This window comes from Dermochelys coriacea, chromosome 4 (genome assembly GCF_009764565.3).
Source record: "Dermochelys coriacea isolate rDerCor1 chromosome 4, rDerCor1.pri.v4, whole genome shotgun sequence".
NCBI lineage: Eukaryota > Metazoa > Chordata > Testudines > Dermochelyidae > Dermochelys > Dermochelys coriacea.
Genome location: NC_050071.1, coordinates 100,937,732 through 100,955,660, shown reverse-complemented (window position 1 = coordinate 100,955,660; position 17,929 = coordinate 100,937,732). Strand labels below are relative to the sequence as shown.

General features: G+C 40.8%; 1 long non-coding RNA gene across 1 annotated transcript; it reads right to left on the bottom strand.

The window, feature by feature from the left end:
* Positions 1-650: 650 nt before the first annotated feature.
* On the bottom strand, positions 651-16,110 carry LOC122459901. The gene is made up of 3 exons (XR_006280872.1): positions 15,469-16,110; positions 2,434-2,505; positions 651-1,724 (listed from the first exon to the last, which is right to left on the bottom strand). It is a non-coding gene; the product is annotated as an uncharacterized LOC122459901 (long non-coding RNA).
* Between the last annotated feature and the right edge of the window lie 1,819 nt (positions 16,111-17,929).

The window sequence follows — 17,929 nt, the reverse complement described above, 5'->3', positions numbered from 1 at the left end:
AGACGAAAAGTAAACCAACTGGCAATGTTAAATGACATCCTTGTTGTGCAAGCTCAGCTTCACTGAAATGTAAAAACTGGTAAGGGAGAAACCGGAGAAACTACCCCCCCTTAGTGATACCAGACTCATAAACCTCCTCACACACAATACTTCCACAGTCAGCAAGATCCATGCTGCCTATTGACCAGAGTGCCAGGTAAAAGGGTGTTTTTCCTCATCTCTCATGAGTGCTCATCCTCATTTAAAATGTAAAATAATTTTCCTTGGTTCTGAGCTGGAAGTGGACAAAGAGGGCCATTTTTCAAAATGTAGATGTACCCTCACAAAACATATATCCTGCACTCAGACTTACTGCACTTATGTACAAAAATCAGGCCAAAGCCAGGGCAAATTATCATTTATGAACTTCCCTCACTATTTGTATTTACCCACTTTGCATGTGCAAGTGTGGAAATTGCATGCACAGTCACATGTATAATTACTCACATATTATGTTTGCATACAAGCCTGGGCCTCGACTTTTTAAACATTTAGCCATAAGAAAAAAAACAACTCTCAAAGATGACAAAAAATGTAAATTAAAGAAGAAGAAAACCTATCAAGAAACATAGCTAAGACTGAACATATGATGGTTTGTAATTGGAGTGAATATACTAAATAATCAAATCGGCAGCAATCATTTGATATGTCATAAACATCTGCTTGCAGGAAAACGATTCACTGAGACATTTTAATTTTTGATAGAGTCTAGGCAAGGATTTTCAAAGCCACCTAAGGAATCTGGACACCTAGTACACCACAAAGGGTCAGAAAGAAGGTTAAACATAGAATCAGGAAGAATGAATAGGCATGGAGATCAACTGAATCGGAACAAAAGGTGAGTTTGCTCTCTTGGAGAAAGCAAGAAATGGCCCACATCTTTACTGAAAATTTAAACCATATTTGGGCTTCTATAAAGTTAAGAATGCATATCATCGTTTTTCAATATACCTTGTCTTTTCAAGTCCTCTGAAGTCATGGGTGGCTGGTTCCTGCTCCATTCACTATGCTTGACACATATCTTTCATCAAAACCCAGTTAAACATTCAGACAACTTTCAGGGATTGGGGAGATGGCATTTTTTTTCAGTACTGCATAGCTTGGTTTTGCAATATTAATATTATAATTTCATTCCCTTTGAGATAATTATTGTTTTCAAATTTACAAAATCATTCCATATAATGTAGTAAAAAATTGCATTAATCTACCCCCTACAATCAGTCTATCTATGGTACTTATATGTCCCCTATTACTATAATATCTGAGTACTTCAGAATTTTAAATGTATATATCCTCACAATACCCTTTTGAGGTCAGGAAGTTCTATTATACCCATTTTACAAGTGAGGCAAAGACAGACTAAGGTTGGAATGCCCAAAGGGATCAAGCACGTACCTTCCCTTGGAATCAGTGGAAAGCCTTATTCCTTTTGAGCATTCCACCCTTACTGATTTTCCCAAAGTCATACAGGAAACCTATGGTAGGGCCAGGAAATGAACCCAGGTCTCCTGAGCACCAAGAAAGTGCCTTAACCATAGGGCCATTCTTCCTTTGCATTACTGCACTCCATGCTCCACATATGGTGACTGGTAGCTCCATGTTCCACTGTGGCTGTGATGTTACTCCCCTAATGAATTCTGGAAAGTTTCTTTTGAGAGGAGCCTTAACCAGATTCTTTGGCAGACCTGAAAAGAAATGAAAGCTAAGTTGAAAGCCCCTCTTTCCTTTGCTCTTTGGGATGTTCAGCATGTGACCTGTGATGTGTTATATGCTCTCAATTCCCATTTAGATTCAATGAGAATTGAAAGTGCTAGGCATCTCACAAGCCTGGGCTCATAACTCTGAAGATAGGCAATTAAAAAAAATAATTCCTGGTTGCCTTTAAAGGTCTAATTGTAGACCGCCTGAGCAGCCATAAAATAGGTAATAAATGATTATCAAAACTAGAGCCCCACACCTACTGCATAAGCAAACAATTGAATAAAACCAAAGTACTGGTATTGCTGTAAATCTCTGAGGGTGTGGAGATCATGTTGTATGTAGTCACCATTTCTGCTTCATGGGTCTACTTATAGAAAGAGGAAAGTGTTTCTGAGAAGTAAGCAGCTTTGTTTAAGTATACATACTTCAAACAAATCATAAAATGGAGTGGGAAGTGCAGAAATGACTTCATTTGTAAGCTTTGCTTCTAGAACTGCTCAGTAGAAATATTTACAGTTACATTTAATTTAAACAACCATAGTTCATTTTGCCAGTTTAGGCCAAATCCTGCCTTTAGTGGGTGAAGGCACTTCACTTATTTAATTGTTTGCTCCCTTAGGTTTTGACTATAGGTTTTGGCTCCACATGGGCATAGGGGTGCAGCTGCACGGATGGGTTTTGTTTACTGCTTACCTGAGTAAGTGGAATGGTGTTGTCCAGATGTGTGGCACCAAAGCCATCTTGCCTGGCTCAGAGCAGCAGGGACTGGATATGTTAATACACAAAAAAAGGGCACCTCTGACTAGCTCATTCTATAAACTGGAGCATGATTTTGAGCCATTAGGGCCTGGCCATGCTCTCTAGCTTGAAGATGTGCCGTTTAGCCTAGCAAGCAAACCAGGTCCTTTGCTAATATCCCGCCCCTCCCCCCTGCATCCACTTCCTTCTCCTCCTTCAGCTACCTCCTTGAGACCCACTTTGGTAAAGCCTACCAGACCCTCACCAGCTAATAAAGGACAGATTGAAGGTCAGCAGGTACAGTTGCTCTTTACTTAGGTATTACATTTAAAAAGAAGGAGGTCCAGGTTTTCTGGAATCCATTCACTTTGCACCACTCAGGCAACATAAAGTGCATGGATTCCAGCTGGAAGTAGCCAGTAGAGAATTCCCCTTGTACCAGAGAGCTCCTCGCTGATGCAAAGCCTAGCTCTGCAGCCCCTGTTCCACTGAATACACAGAGAACTCTTCAATCCATTATTCCCATAGGAACACCACACACCACCTTGTAAGACTCAAATCAGGATCCCCACTCTACTTAACACACAGCACTTAGATATATATCGTGAAATCCAGAATAAATTTATTATCAAAGAACAGAAATTCAAATGATAGAGAGTGAGAATATTGGAAACATTGGTTATATATAAAAATCAACATTTTCTGACAGGTTTCAGAGGGGTAGTCGTGTTAGTCTGTATCAGCAAAAACAACGAGGAGTCCTTGAGGCACCTTAGAGACTAATAAATTTATTTGGGTATAAGCTTTCGTGGGCAATAACCCACTTCATCAGATGCATGGAGTGGAAAATACAGTAAGCAGGTATTAATATACAGCACATGAAAAGATGGGAGTTGCCTTACCATGTGTGGGGTCAGTGTTAACGAAGCCAATTCAATTAGGATGGAAGTGGCCCATTCCCAACAGTTGACAAGAAGGGGTGAATATCAATAGAGGGAAAATTACTTTTTGTAGTGCTAACGAGGCCAATTCAAAGTGGATGTGGCCCATTCCCAGCAGTTGACAAGAAGACGTAAGTATCAACAGAGGGAAAATTATTTTTTGTAGTGCCAATGTTTTCGAGCGCCTAAACTTAACCAACAAGGCATTCTCCGTTATCTCACAAGATAGCTTACCCCAAGACCTTTTCCCAGCATTTTTAACCAGTTTGGTTGAGATTTCCTTCTCATAAAACCAAGCTTTTTGGTGCTTGTCCTCATAGATTGAAGGAATGAGGTTATACCCCGCAAAATTCATTGTTCTTACTTGTAAACAGGACTCTCCCTTGCTGGTTCACTTCTTCCTGTAAATGTCCTCTCTTTGAAGATTTCACAATCTTTCATTAGCATTCATCTCAGACTGTAAATGGTGGACCATTATGAATCATACAATACTTAATTTACATATAAATAGACATATAGATAAACATTTCTTGCCCGCAAGAAAACCTGCTTTTCACCTTTCTGGCATCCAGTCTTGGTCCAGTGTTTCTCAAATGTGGCCACCAAGGGCTTTTCTTGTGGCCACGGCCTCCTAGGCTGTGATTGGGAGGGGGAGGGCAAAGTAACACCCCGTCTCCTTTTCTACCTCACCAAAACTATGCATGCCCATGTTAAAAAAGTGGGAGGGAATGGCCCCACTGGCCCCCCCAGTTCCAGCGCCCCTGCCTGCACTCCTGTGTAGCTCTGTATCCTCTGCCAGTTGGCATCCAGGGGTTCTTGGATCACAAGGTCCTTTATAGAAATGCAAAAAGGAATAATAACTGTTTTTCATTTTATTTACAAGGTCTCTTAAAATAGATTTGTATTTATATACTTGTCACACAGAATTCTGCACACAGGGGCTGGGATTGTCAAAGTTATGTAAGAACTTCTGGCACCCAATTCTCCTGGACTTTCAGGGGGTGTTGGGTGCTTTAAAAGTACCAGCCAGTATTAATAACTAATACTTTTTTTATAGTATCTCCCATACAAGGATCTACATGTTCAACACCCCTATGAAGTCGATAGGTATCCCCATCAAAGAGATGGGGATACTGAAACTCAGATTAAGGGCTAGATCCAAAGCCTATTGAATTCAACAGAAAGACTCACACTGACTTCAGTGAGCTTTGGAACAAACCATAAGTGACTTCCTTAAGGTTTCCTAGGTTACCTGTGGTAGACCTGGAGAAAATGCTCTATATGTCCTGTATTTACTCTCAAGATCATCCTTCCTCTTTTAAAATCAAATATACTTTGAACTTGAAAGCTGGTGAGTTAATATTTTGTGCTGTTGCTTTATATCATGCCTTTCATCAAGCTATCTCAAACAGCGGTTTGTCCCACTTGAAAAGTTTGCTTCCTGTTATTGTTCAAATCACTGGGAATAACTAACAAAGCACGACAGCGGTAAGAAGCCAGAGTTCCTTTTGCACTCATCATTTATAATCAAATGCTACCAAAAAAAAAAAAGTTGACTCAGGTTGAGGAAATAAAGCAGATTAGCAACCAGGGAATGACAATTACTTTCCCCTCAAAGACATACAAACAATTTCATAACTGCCACAGTTCTCTACACATAGGCTTGAAATAGACCAAAAAGGAAAGGAAAAATCGTTGGATTTAAAAATATTACTTCTTAAGACCTGCCAGTAGTGAAAGGGAATGAATATATTATGTATACGTACATACCTGTACTATATTAATTTCTCTCATATTATACAAACTATCATTTTTATGTCATCATAGATGTGCATGTAGGCACTAATACATAACCAGACACACCCACCCACTCTATCCCATGGAAAAGATACCACTAATGTGACCACAAAATTGAAAAACCAAGCACTCCGAAGTCAGGAAATGCAGAATTAAGATTAACTGCTCTTTTGTTTTTATGCCTTAAGAAATGGGGCAAGATTCTGCACCACTGAAATGGATGGCAGTAATGCCATTTTCTTCAATAGCATCAGGATTATTAAACCACCATTGCCCTACTCCAGCTCAGGTCCTTTGCCAAAAGCAAAGCATAGTATTCCAGATAATTTGGCCACATAATTTTAAAACAACTGAATTAGTTTTCTTCAAATTTGTCTTAGATCTTTTTGAAATTCAAGCACTATCAAACAAGCCAAGTTTGTTGAGGCTGCCTTATTGCTGAGTTATCCATGTTCAAAAGTGAGAGAGTGATACATATGGGGGAAAGAGTTTTAATGCATTCATAACTCAAATCTAACTGAACCAATTTTGTTTAGGCTTTCAAAAAAAACATAATCTTTTGGGATGAGACCACCAAAAGGAGTTAAATTGACAAAGTTATTAGCAACTGAGATAGGGGTTAGGAATCTAAACTGAAATTACATTTTAATTATACTGCACAATTTCTGCACATATTTTACCTCAATAAAATGTCCATACTCTCATGAGAGATCATGGAAACTCTGAATGCATCCAAGCTTCTCTCCGCAGGTATGTATGTATTTCACAATAATAATAAATTAATGAACATTTTGGACTGTGTACTAAAGTATCACAAAATGCTTTGCAAACATACTCATGTATTATGTCTCACAAGCTTCCTGTGTGTTACAGAAGTCTAATATTATTCCTACTTTGCAGAAGAGGAAACTGGGATTAAAAGAGAAGACTATTCTGCTTCTCTTTTTGCAAGTGAAGCCACTTTAAAAGTCCAAGGGGTACAAAGGTCTTACAAGGCCTTGAATTGCAAGGCCCACAAATACTCACATTTGCACTCAAAGCTAAGTAGAAATTCATATGGCTGAGGGATTGACTTGTTGAGGAGTGCATGTCCCACGGTTCTATATGAACTTTTAAAAGCTTTAGATGAAATTCTCAGCTGCACCCAATAAACTTTAAGCGTAGCTGAGAAAAGGGGTGCACAAAAGAACAGTATGTGCCTCTGCAGTGGTGATGGCTGGGTCAAAGGAGCTGATAGTTGGCTCTGTGCAACTGAGGGATTCCTATAGTGTGGGGGAATCCTCAGTTGGCTGAGTCCATTGGGTTTACAACTCCTTTATGCCAGCAAAGGAGCACAAAGGGACCGAAGTGCAGTGAAGAATCTGGCCCTTTATTTTCAGTTTTTAAAAGTAAACATTTAAAGACCAAAATAAAGAAATCTGTAACTGTAGTGGTAGAGATGTCTGTATTGATGGCATGGTTCTGCAAGTGAATCTTTTAGCGGCCTTCCTATCTTTAAACCCATTAAGCCTAATTCTTGCTTACACTGAGGCCAGGTCTACACTATAGACCTATATCGGCATAAATACGTTGCTCAGGGTGTGAACAATCCACATCCCTGAGTGATGTAGTTATACCAACCTAACCCCACCTCCCCCCACCCCCGTGTAGACAGTGCTATGTCAACAGAAACATGGTGGAATAGTAGTTATGACTGGACTACAGGTATTGAAGGGTATGTGCTGTTTAGGAAAGACAGAAACAAAGGTAAAGGGGGTGGAGTAGCATTGTATATCAATGATGAGGTAGAATGTAAAGAAATAAGAAGCGATGCAATGGATAAGACAGAGTCCGTCTGGGCAAAAATTACATTGGGGAAGAAAACTAGTAAAGCCTCTCCTACGATAGTGCTTGGGGTGTGCTATAGACCTCCGGGATCTAATTTGGATATGGATAGAGCCCTTTTTAATGTCTTTAATAAAGTAAATACTAATGGAAACTGCGTGATCATGGGAGACTTTAACTTCCCAGATATAGACTGGAGGACCAGTGCTAGTAATAATAATAGGGCTCAGATTTTCCTAGATGCGATAGCTGATAGATTCCTTCATCAAGTAGTTGCTGAACCGACTAGAGGGGATGCCATTTTAGATTTAATTTTGGTGAGTAGCGAGGACCTCATAGAAGAAATGGTTGTAGGGGACAATCTTGGCTCAAGTGATCATGAGCTAATTCAGTTCAAACTAAATGGAAGGATTAACAAAAATAAATCTGCAACTAGGGTTTTTGATTTCAAAAGGGCTGACTTTCAAAAATTAAGGAAATTAGTTAGGGAAGTGGATTGGACTGAAGAACTTATGGATCTAAAGGTAGAGGAGGCCTGGGATTACTTTAAATCAAAACTGCAGAAGCTATCAGAAGCCTGTATCCCAAGAAAGGGGAAAAAATTCATAGGAAGGAGTTGTAGACCAAGCTGGATGAGCAAGCATCTTAGAGAGGTGATTATGAAGAAGCAGAAAGCATACAGGGATTGGAAGATGGGAGGGATCAGCAAGGAAAGCTACCTAATTGAGGTCAGAAGATGTAGGGATAAAGTGAGAGAGGCTAAAAGTCGAGTAGAGTTGGACCTTGCAAAGGGAATTAAAACCAATAGTAAAAGGTTCTATAGCCATATAAATAAGAAGAAAACTAAGAAGGAAGAAGTAGGGCCGCTTAACACTGAGGATGGAGCGGAGGTTAAAGATAATCTAGGCATGGCCCAATATCTAAACAAATACTTTGCCTCAGTCTTTAATAAGGCTAAAGAGGATCTGGGGATAATGGTAGCATGACAAATGGGAAGGAGGATATAGAGGTAGATATTACCATATCAGAGGTAGAAGCAAAACTGAAACAGCTTAATGGGACTAAATCGGGGGGCCCAGATAATCTTCATCCAAGAATATTAAAGGAATTGGCACCTGAAATTGCAAGCCCATTAGCAAGAATTTTTAATGCATCTGTAAACTCAGGAATAGTACCGAATGATTGGAGAATTGCTAATATAGTTCCTATTTCTAAGAAAGGGAAAAAAAGTGATCCGGGTAACTACAGGCCAGTTAGTTTGACATCTGTAGTATGCAAGGTCCTGGAAAAAATTTTGAAGGAGAAATTAGTTAAGGACATTGAAGTCAATGGTAAATGGGACAAAATACAACATGGTTTTACAAAAGGTAGATCGTGCCAAACCAAACTGATCTCCTTTTTTGAAAAAGTAACAGATTTTTTAGATAAAGGAAATGCAGTGGATCTAATTTACCTAGATTTCAGTAAGGCGTTTGATATCGTGCCACATGGGGAATTATTAGTTAAATTGGAGAAGATGGGGATCAATATGAACATCAAAAGGTGGATAAGGAATTGGTTAAAGGGGAGACTGCAACGGGTCCTACTGAAAGGCGAACTGTCAGGTTGGAGGGAGGTTACCAGTGGAGTTCCTCAGGGATCGGTTTTGGGACCAATCTTATTTAATCTTTTTATTACTGACCTTGGCACAAGAAGTGGGAGTGTGCTAATAAAGTTTGCAGATGATACAAAGCTGGGAGGTATTGCCAATTCGGAGAAGGATCGGGATATTATACAGGAGGATCTGGATGACCTTGTAAACTGGAGTAATAGTAATAAAATGAAATTTAATAGTGAGAAGTGTAAGGTTATGCATTTAGGGATTAATAACAAGAATTTTAGTTATAAGTTGGGGACGCATCAATTAGAAGTAACGGAAGAGGAGAAGGACCTTGGAGTATTGGTTGATCATAGGATGACTATGAGCTGCCAATGTGATATGGCTGTGAAAAAAGCTAATGCAGTTTTGGGATGCATCAGGAGAGGCATTTCCAGTAGGGATAAGGAGGTTTTAGTACCGTTATACAAGGCACTGGTGAGACCTCACCTAGAATACTGTGTGCAGTTCTGGTCTCCCATGTTTAAAAAGGATGAATTCAAACTGGAGCAGGTACAGAGAAGGGCTACTAGGATGATCCGAGGAATGGAAAACCTTCCAAAGGAAGCAGTGGGGGCAAAAGATCTATCTGGTTTTAAGATTCTACTCGATAAGTTTATGGAGGAGATGGTATGATGGGATAATGGGATTTTGGTAAGTAATTGATCTTTAAAATATTCAGGGTAAATAGGCCAAATCCCCTGAGATGGGATATTAGATGGATGGGATCTGATTTACTATAGAAAATTCTTTCCTGGGTATCTGGCTGGTGAATCTTGCCCATGTGCTCAGGGTTTAGCTGATTGCCATATTTGGGGTCGGGAAGGAATTTTCCTCCAGGGCAGATTGGAGAGGCCCTGGAGGTTTTTTTGCCTTCCTCTGTTACATGGGGCATGGTTGACTGGAGGGAGGCTCCTCTGCTCCTTGAAGTTTTGAACCATGATTTAAGGACTTCAATAGCTCAGACATGGGTGAGGTTTTTCATAGGAGTGGGTGGGTGACGTTCTGTGGCCTGCGCTGTGCAGGAGGTCGGACTAGATGATCAGAATGGTCCCTTCTGACTTTAGTATCTATGAATCTATGAATCTATGACAGGAAGCTCTCCTGTTGGCGTAGCAGCATCTTCACTAAAGTGCTAGAGCGGCACAGCTGCACCACGGTAGTGCTGTATGTGAAAACAAGCCCTCCTGAGGCCACTTTACATCACTCTGCCAGTGCAAAGGAGCCTTAAAGTGTAAGTAAATTTCCAGAGAAGTGTTAAGTGGCCTTCCTGTAAATGAGACTCAGTTCTTTTGTCTGAGTTTTTAAGTGTTGAGAGACTCTACAGGCCTCCTAATTGGAGGCTAGGATTTTCTCTCCCAGATGATGTAGGGACTAGACTAGAATCAGCCAGGAAAAACTATTAAAGGAGCCACATCCCAAAGTTGTTGTTGGCCTCCTCCCTTTCCTTGGCTAACAACTCGGTAACTGAAGTCAGAGTGGGGAGTGAAATACCCCAAACTTTTACCTCCATGTTATTATTATTGATGGGGAAGTAGAAGCAAATTGCTGACCTAGAATATTTGGATTTCTCTGGTAATCTGCCAAATGGCAGTCCAGTCATCCAGAGACAAGCATTAAAATCCTTCTGAGTTGCTAAAAATAGTTACCAAGTGTTCAAAGCCTTGCCATAGATGACAGGAGTTTACCCAGCACTCCAAACTCACTTTATAATTTTAAATGGAGAACCACCAGAGAATGTACTGTGTTGCTGAGCCCTGGCCCTGTTTGCTGGTTGTTTCACAGAACTCTGGAGTGCCCTGTGACCAGTGGTGCAGGTTTAAACTTCAAAGATTTGGATGCTGTGGGTCTCTACATGAGCTCTTTATTTCGTTGAGGACCCTGCAGCTCTCCAAAGCACGGCTCTTTGTTTCCGCTCTGCACTGAGCATCCACAGAAGGAAAGGAGTACTTGTGGCACCTTAGAGGCTAACAAATTTATTAGAGCATAAGCTTTCGTGAGCTACAGTGCATCCGATGAAGTGAGCTGCATGCTCTAATAAATTTGTTAGTCTTTAAGGTTCCACAAGTACTCCTTTTCTTTTTGCGAATACAGACTAACACGGCTGCTACTCTGAAACCATCCACAGAAGGTCATCCTTTCTGAGGAAAAGAGCAGTCCAGTATTGCCAACCCCAAATGTTCAAAAATCACGAGTCAGGCTTACCAAAAATCATCAGATTGGCTTTCAAATCATGAGATTATTTAAAAATAATAGATTTGGTGTTCTTTGTATTTGCCTTCTGCTTTTGAGCCTTTAGGTTGCACTGGGATCACATTCTGAAGCTTTTGCCACAGCAACGAGGGCTAGAAACTGACTTTTTCTTTAAGAATGAAGGCTGAAATCATCACATATCCTCTTGATTCCAGTAGCTGGGGCTTTAAGGAAAACAATCATGAGACTCATGAAAGTTGGCAACACTGTCCCACAGAGCCAGGATCTGTGACTTTCTAACCCATCTGCAACCTTGTTCTGGACAGTTGTGGAAATTGCATACTGAAGGGAAGACTTGCCTTACCTAAAGGAATTTCCTATTATTCCTTCTTCTTCGCTCTCATTAAGCTTTCTCTGACACAGCTGACACCAGTGCTGACAAAGAGATCAGCTGGCTAAGGAGGCTGTATTAGTAACTTGGCTGGCATTTTGCTTCCTGCAGCTGAGATCGCTTCTGAGCACTGACTCTGCTTGGTCTGCTTGGTGTGAGGGCCTTACATCCTTGCCTTAGATTGAGTTTCCCAATGCTTTAGTGGATTTACTGTTGTGCTATTGGGTTGGTTTTTCTGCAGGTTTATGCTAATATCTATGCTTTTCATATTTTTCTCACTGTCTTCAGTCTCTAGACAGACACTGGAATTGTTGAAATACTGAGCATCTGTATCTTAATACACTTCTAAATCTCCTGTTGACCCTGTAACTCACTCATCACAATTTATGATTCCTCTGAGTTGATATGTATTTGCTGAATTATTATTTTATTGAAAGCATTTCTGAAGTGTATGAGAATGTGTGGATCTAAAAGTTCCTTTGTGAAAATTCTTCCCTCTCATTCGCCCAAACCCCTTACTTTGCTTCGGTCAGAGACGCGAATCCTAAATTTTATTTTCCCTTTATAGTGTATGGAAGATCCTGAATTTTAAAATGTTAACAAGTGATAATGATACTCAGCATTTAGTGCTTTAGGTCTCTTTTATAATCGATAAGTAATTAATCCTCACTTCTCTAAGGTAGGTAAATCAATTTTGTTAGCCCCATTTTATGAGCAGGTAAATGGAAGCACAGAGAGGTTATGTGAGTTATCCAAGGACAAAGTGAGAACCAAGGTCAAAGCCATGCCAAGAACTCAAGAATTCCTAGCTCCCAGACTTGTCCTCAGATTGTTAGGTCACACCTCTTTCAACAAACGACTTTTTTTTTGTTGTCAGCAAAGATCTTAATGGCACGTTTATACTTGTTATTAATTGATGGCAGCGCTTTATGCTTTACTAGCAATCAAAAAGTGGCAGCATTTTGAGAGTTCGTTGGAGCTGGAGCACCCACACCTGTGAACAAACTGATGCCATTAGGCCAAATCTTATCCATGTAGACAAGCCAAAGAGATGGACTATGTGCAGGGTGCGGTGGTTCTGAGAGGAGACAGAATCCTCTCCCAGCCAGTCTGTGGAGCTACACAGACACTCTGCAACTGGCCACTACAACCCTAAGCCTTAGCTTTCACAGCTGCTGCATGACCTTCCCTCCTCCCATTGAGATATGGCCAGTGGATCTGCAATTCCACTGGTTAGATTTCCTTTTTCCCCAAAATTTCCTGCATGCCATGATGAATGGAACCCCCAGAGAGCATAGCTTCATGGTAAACTCCCACATCCAGCCACTTGCTCCAGTATTACTCCAGTTCTAAAAGCTATTGGATCTCCTGTGCTCCTAGAAGATCTGGGAATAGGATTTGACCCATCATGTAGGCTGAGCAGTAGAGCTGAGTGAATTTTTTTGGTCAAATAGTAAATTTGCAGAAAGTTGTAGTTTTGAGGTGACCAAAACTATTCATGAATTCAGCTCAAATTCAGAGAATAGTTTCAGCTGAATAAAAAATGAGGGATTTTGTTTTCCAAAAAATTAAAATGATGTTTTGTTTTGAAATATAATTTCAAAATGCCATTTGAAACATTTTGTTTACCCAAACAAAATTTTGGGACCCAAACATTTTGGTAAGAAAAATAAAACATAAAAAAATCAGTTCAGGTATGAAATGAACCAAATTTTTTTTTTTCAGATATTTTTATTTTGCCACTGAACTGAAAAATCAATTAGTCTCTCAGCTATACTGATTAATAAAGTTGGTGATGTCATAGCACTCAGTTCTTTATGGTATTCTCAACCTACTATACACTTAAATGTTACTTGCTGAAGGGATGAAAATTGGAGTTGTGCACTTTTTTGTTTCTTTATGATTCACAAAGAAGGCTTGAAATGGTGTTTCTTTGCTTGTTTTTAAATACGCTCCAGTGGTATAATACTATAGTAATTATGCTTTATAGACTAGAGTACGGGTACACCTCCCTCTGAAAGACTGGCTGTAGGCAACTATCCAAGGCATGATACCAGACTACATGCATTGTTCCCAACTATCTCAATTTTATTCCAAGTCTTGCAATATTTGATGTTCTTCTTAAAGCCCCATCTTCTGGAGTCAAGTGATTTAAGTGAGTTCAGCTTTCATTTTTAAATAAAAGTCTTCATGGTTGCAGGGGGAAATTGAAGATATGATGAGAATGTACCCAAAGGCTCAAAGCCAGAAAGCAAACCAAAGGAACCCAATATATATAATTATTTTTAAATCTCATGATTTTTAAGGCCACTCTCATGATTTTTGGTACCTGACTCATGATATATGAATGCTTGGAGTTAGAAATACTGTACATAGTCCACTGGAAATTCCTATGATCCTAGATATCTTCTGCTTTATGGAGTCAAATCCAGTCTCCTGTGCACAGCCTGAATAAGCAACAATCCACCAATGAGATCAGCGAGGGCAGGGAGGGAGAGCTAGGGTGAATGGCTACTGGTTCCATGTCATTTTGGAGTCTCTGGGCACCCATATTCTCTGCCTCTAGCCCACTGTGCTGCTAACCTTCCCATCAGGAGGAGAAGATATACTCTCTGGCATGCAGGGGGTGCATGGTTTCCTGGAACCATGCTCCCCGGAACCATGCTCCCCTGCAGAACTATGCCAAAGTCACAGGAATGAGGGTAGGATTTAATTTATGTGAACAATCTTGTAAACAAAAATAGAAAAAGTCTCAACAGCTTTGTAACTGATGTGTGCTTTGCGCGAAGGAATAAATATAACCCATTGACATTTTGCCACTATACAGCAAAAAGGAAAGAACCCAAAATCTGATATTTTAAGTCCAAACCGCAAATAGTATGTGCTGCCCTTCACATCCCGTGCTGTATGCTTCGGAAAAGCAGTGTGGTGCCAGAGAGAGGAGCTCTTTTTCAAAGAACAAAAGAAAAATTGCAGGAACTGGAAACCTACATGATTTACTGCACATAAATCTCTTTCATATGGCAACGAATGGCCTAGATTGCAAACTGTGAACCTAAAGACACCTTAGTGGTCTAGGAAGTTCAGAGTTATTTGAGTTAAATATTGTGCAATGCAGGTGCAGGCTGCAGATGGGAGGTTTGGGTGTCAGAGCATGCCAAGTGCATAACAAAACTCAATTGAAGGAAGCCAATTTTAAGACTACAGTCTGAATTAGTTGAATATAAATGACAGGAATTCCATAGATACCCTGTGAGAGACGTTTTCAAAATTCTTCAGTGTGAGTTTGCCTAAAGAATCACTGATCCAGTATAAAGGCACATTATCTTTTTTATATAATTAAAGTTATCATTTTTCATGCCAAAGTCTTTTCCCTCTAAAATATACAAACTAAATTCTCTGTTGATGTAACTCCATTGGAGGCAGCAGAGAGTTTAGCTCACAATACATACATGTTCACTGAATTTGTAGGTGTGCGCGATTCAGACTTACACGGATGTAAATCATGAGTAACTCTATTGTTCAGTTATACCAGTGTAACCAAGATCAGAATCCTGCCTTATATCAGCAGTGATAAAGATTTTCAAATCAATATTGAAACTTTAGGCAGACTTCCTATCGTACAGGAGATAAGAATTGGGATTCTTAGATTTAAAAAGAAAAGGAGTACTTGTGGCACCTTAGAGACTAACAAATTTATTAGAGCATAAGCTTTCGTGAGCTACAGCTCACTTCATCGGATGCATCCGATGAAGTGAGCTGTAGCTCACGAAAGCTTATGCTCTAATAAATTTGTTAGTCTCTAAGGTGCCACAAGTACTCCTTTTCTTTTTGCGAATACAGACTAACACGGCTGCTACTCTGAAACCTTAGATTTAAAAGCAACCGAACATTCAAGACTATAGATAGGCAGCCTCCAACATTTTAAAACTAATATATATGTTAATTTTAAATATCCCACATTGATTCATTTTAGCCTTTAGTAATTTCAACCTTTAGGAAAACATTTACATTAAAATGATCATTTAAAATTTACTTTAGACTTAAGAACTGGAGTTTTTACTCAAACCATAGAGCACAGTGCTGTTATTTCAATCCTTTCCACTGTGTTTCCTTCACCTTTTATTCCTACACATCTCCACACCTATCTCAGGACTTGCCTAATGTTCTTAAGGTCAAAAGGAATCCTATTTTGGTATGCGTCCTACCTTTAGGTTTCTTCTATCCTCATATGTGTTCATACATAAAAACAGAAGCTGTGGCTTGTCTAACCTGTAAAATTGACAGAATTTAAAGTAACCAATCAGATTACAGAAGAAACAAAAAAATATGAACAAATATTCCTAAAAAAGGAGAAATGAGACCAGACTGCAAAGTCTGGATGCTACTGTGCATGCAGACTTCACCAAAATTCAGAGACGAGGGAGTTCACATCTCCATTTTGATTTTTGCCAATCTGTACTAGGTAGCAATGATAGTTCATTTTTTAGAGGGGGAAAAATATCATGAAGAAAATACAAAAACTATGCAACATGTCCGTAAAGCAAATGTTCTTTGCTTGGCTAAATGACAATGTTTAATAAATGCCTACCACAAGCAACATTTAAAATAAAAAAAAAGAATGGCAACTGGCCAGAAAAAATCCACCCTGCATAATATGTTCCAGTAAATAGCCTTTTGGTGAACCTGCTGGCTCATTCTTTCCTTGAACAGGATCTTTAAAGAACAAAAGCAAAACTGATAGACATTTTCCTTTTTGTTAGTTTCCCCAAGTTGCACTCAATGGCATTGTTTAGTATGAGTTTGAAATGAGAAAGCTGCACTTCTACATTGCTTTATAACCATATTAGTATATTGCCATGCTCTCTGTTGACTGGTTTCTTTGGTTTTGGTATTCTAACTTAGTATTGGTATTGGTATTGGTATTCTAACATAGTATTTGTTTCAGAGCAGCAGCCGTGTTAGTGAGCTGTAGCTCACGAAAGTTTATGCTCAAATAAATTCATTAGTCTCTAAGGTGCCACAAGTACTCCTTTTCCTTTAACGTAGTATTGGTATTCTAACTTAGCTAATATGATGCACATTTTAAAAAGAAAAAGGCAGAAAACATTTGGCTTACTTCCCCCATCATTCAGTTTCACATTTGTAAAATGAGATTTATATATATATATATATATCCCTGCTTTACAAGTATGAGGAATTAGGGCCTGCAGCAAAGCGAGTCTCCAGGCAACCTAGCAAGTGCAGCTGCCTGTAGTAGGCTGCCTGATTGGCTACCCTGCCTGGGAAGAGTCAGCAGACCAGTGCTTAAGCCAGCTGCAGTTTGGCAATTGCTCAAATCATTTGCCCATGGCTGTAACAGCTCTTGTGCCTACTTGTTCCTAGCTCCACTCCTGCTCAGACCCAGCCCCACTCCTGCTTTGGTCCCTGCCTTGCCTCACTCCAGCTTACCCAACTCTGACCCATGGCTCTGATTTCTGACTTTTGACTCCGGCTCTGACCCCTGGCTCTGGCATCTGGCCTCTGACTCTGGGCTTCTATTCTGGCTACCAAATCCTGCTCTAACCACTAGGTCTGGCTTCTGCTCCAATCACTGGGCATGACCGCTCACATCCCAGTTTCTGACAACAAGTCTGTCGTGTGGACAATTAACAAATGGGCTTCATTCTGCAACACTCAGGCCTTGTCTACACTACAAAGTTTTGTCGGCAACAGCCGCCTTTTGCCAGCAAAACAGGGGAGGTGTACAAACTACAAAGCTACTCTTGGTGGCAAAACTGTGCTGTTTTCCTGATTTAACATAATCACCTCCATGAGAGGCATAAAGCTTTTTGTGGCAAAGTGAAAGCGACGAGGCATCAGTGTAGACACTGCTGTTTGTTTTGTCGACATAACTGGCTTCCACCATATCCCACAATGCCTGCCGTGACCGCTCTGCTCACTGTTATGATCTCTGCTGCCCTGCAGGCATGCGCTTCTCCCCTTTCAAAGCTCCAGGGAGTATCTGACAGCTGAGCTTGCTGCTCCTTTTGGGGAACAAAGAACAAATCATTAGCATGGAATGCTCTTGTTCTGCCCTGCACTAGGAACACAGCGGCAGGCAGACTGCTGCTGCAGGGGAGGGGGGGCGGGAACTGACAGGCTCCTTTGACATTCCTCAGCACAGAGAGCTCACAGAGCTGTTCAGGATGCCGCTCCTGGCAGCGGAGGAGGCTGTGGGAGAACTTGGAGGTAGGGTGAGCAGGTGTCCTGGTGGCTCTGGCCAGCAACGCTGATGGAGCCATTGACTCTCTGGTTGGCAGTGCCATGCAGTGGGGCTGGCAGGCTCCCTGCTAGCCTCCGCACCACGCAGCTCCTGGGAAGCAACTGGCATGTCTCCCCTCCGGCTCCTCCCAGCCAATGGGAGCTGCAGGGGCAGTGCCTGTGGATGGGACAGCGCACAGAACCACCTGCCAAGCCTCCACATAGGAGTTGGAGGGGGGACATGCCACTGCTTCCGGGAGCTGCTTGAGGTAAGCACCACCCAGAGCCTGCACCCCTGACCTCCTCCTGGGCCTCAACCTGCTGCCCCAGCCCCAGTTCTGATCCGCCTCCCGCCCTCTGAACCCCTCAATCCCAGCCCAGAGCACCCTCCTGCACCCCAAATCCCTCATCCCCAACCCCACATCA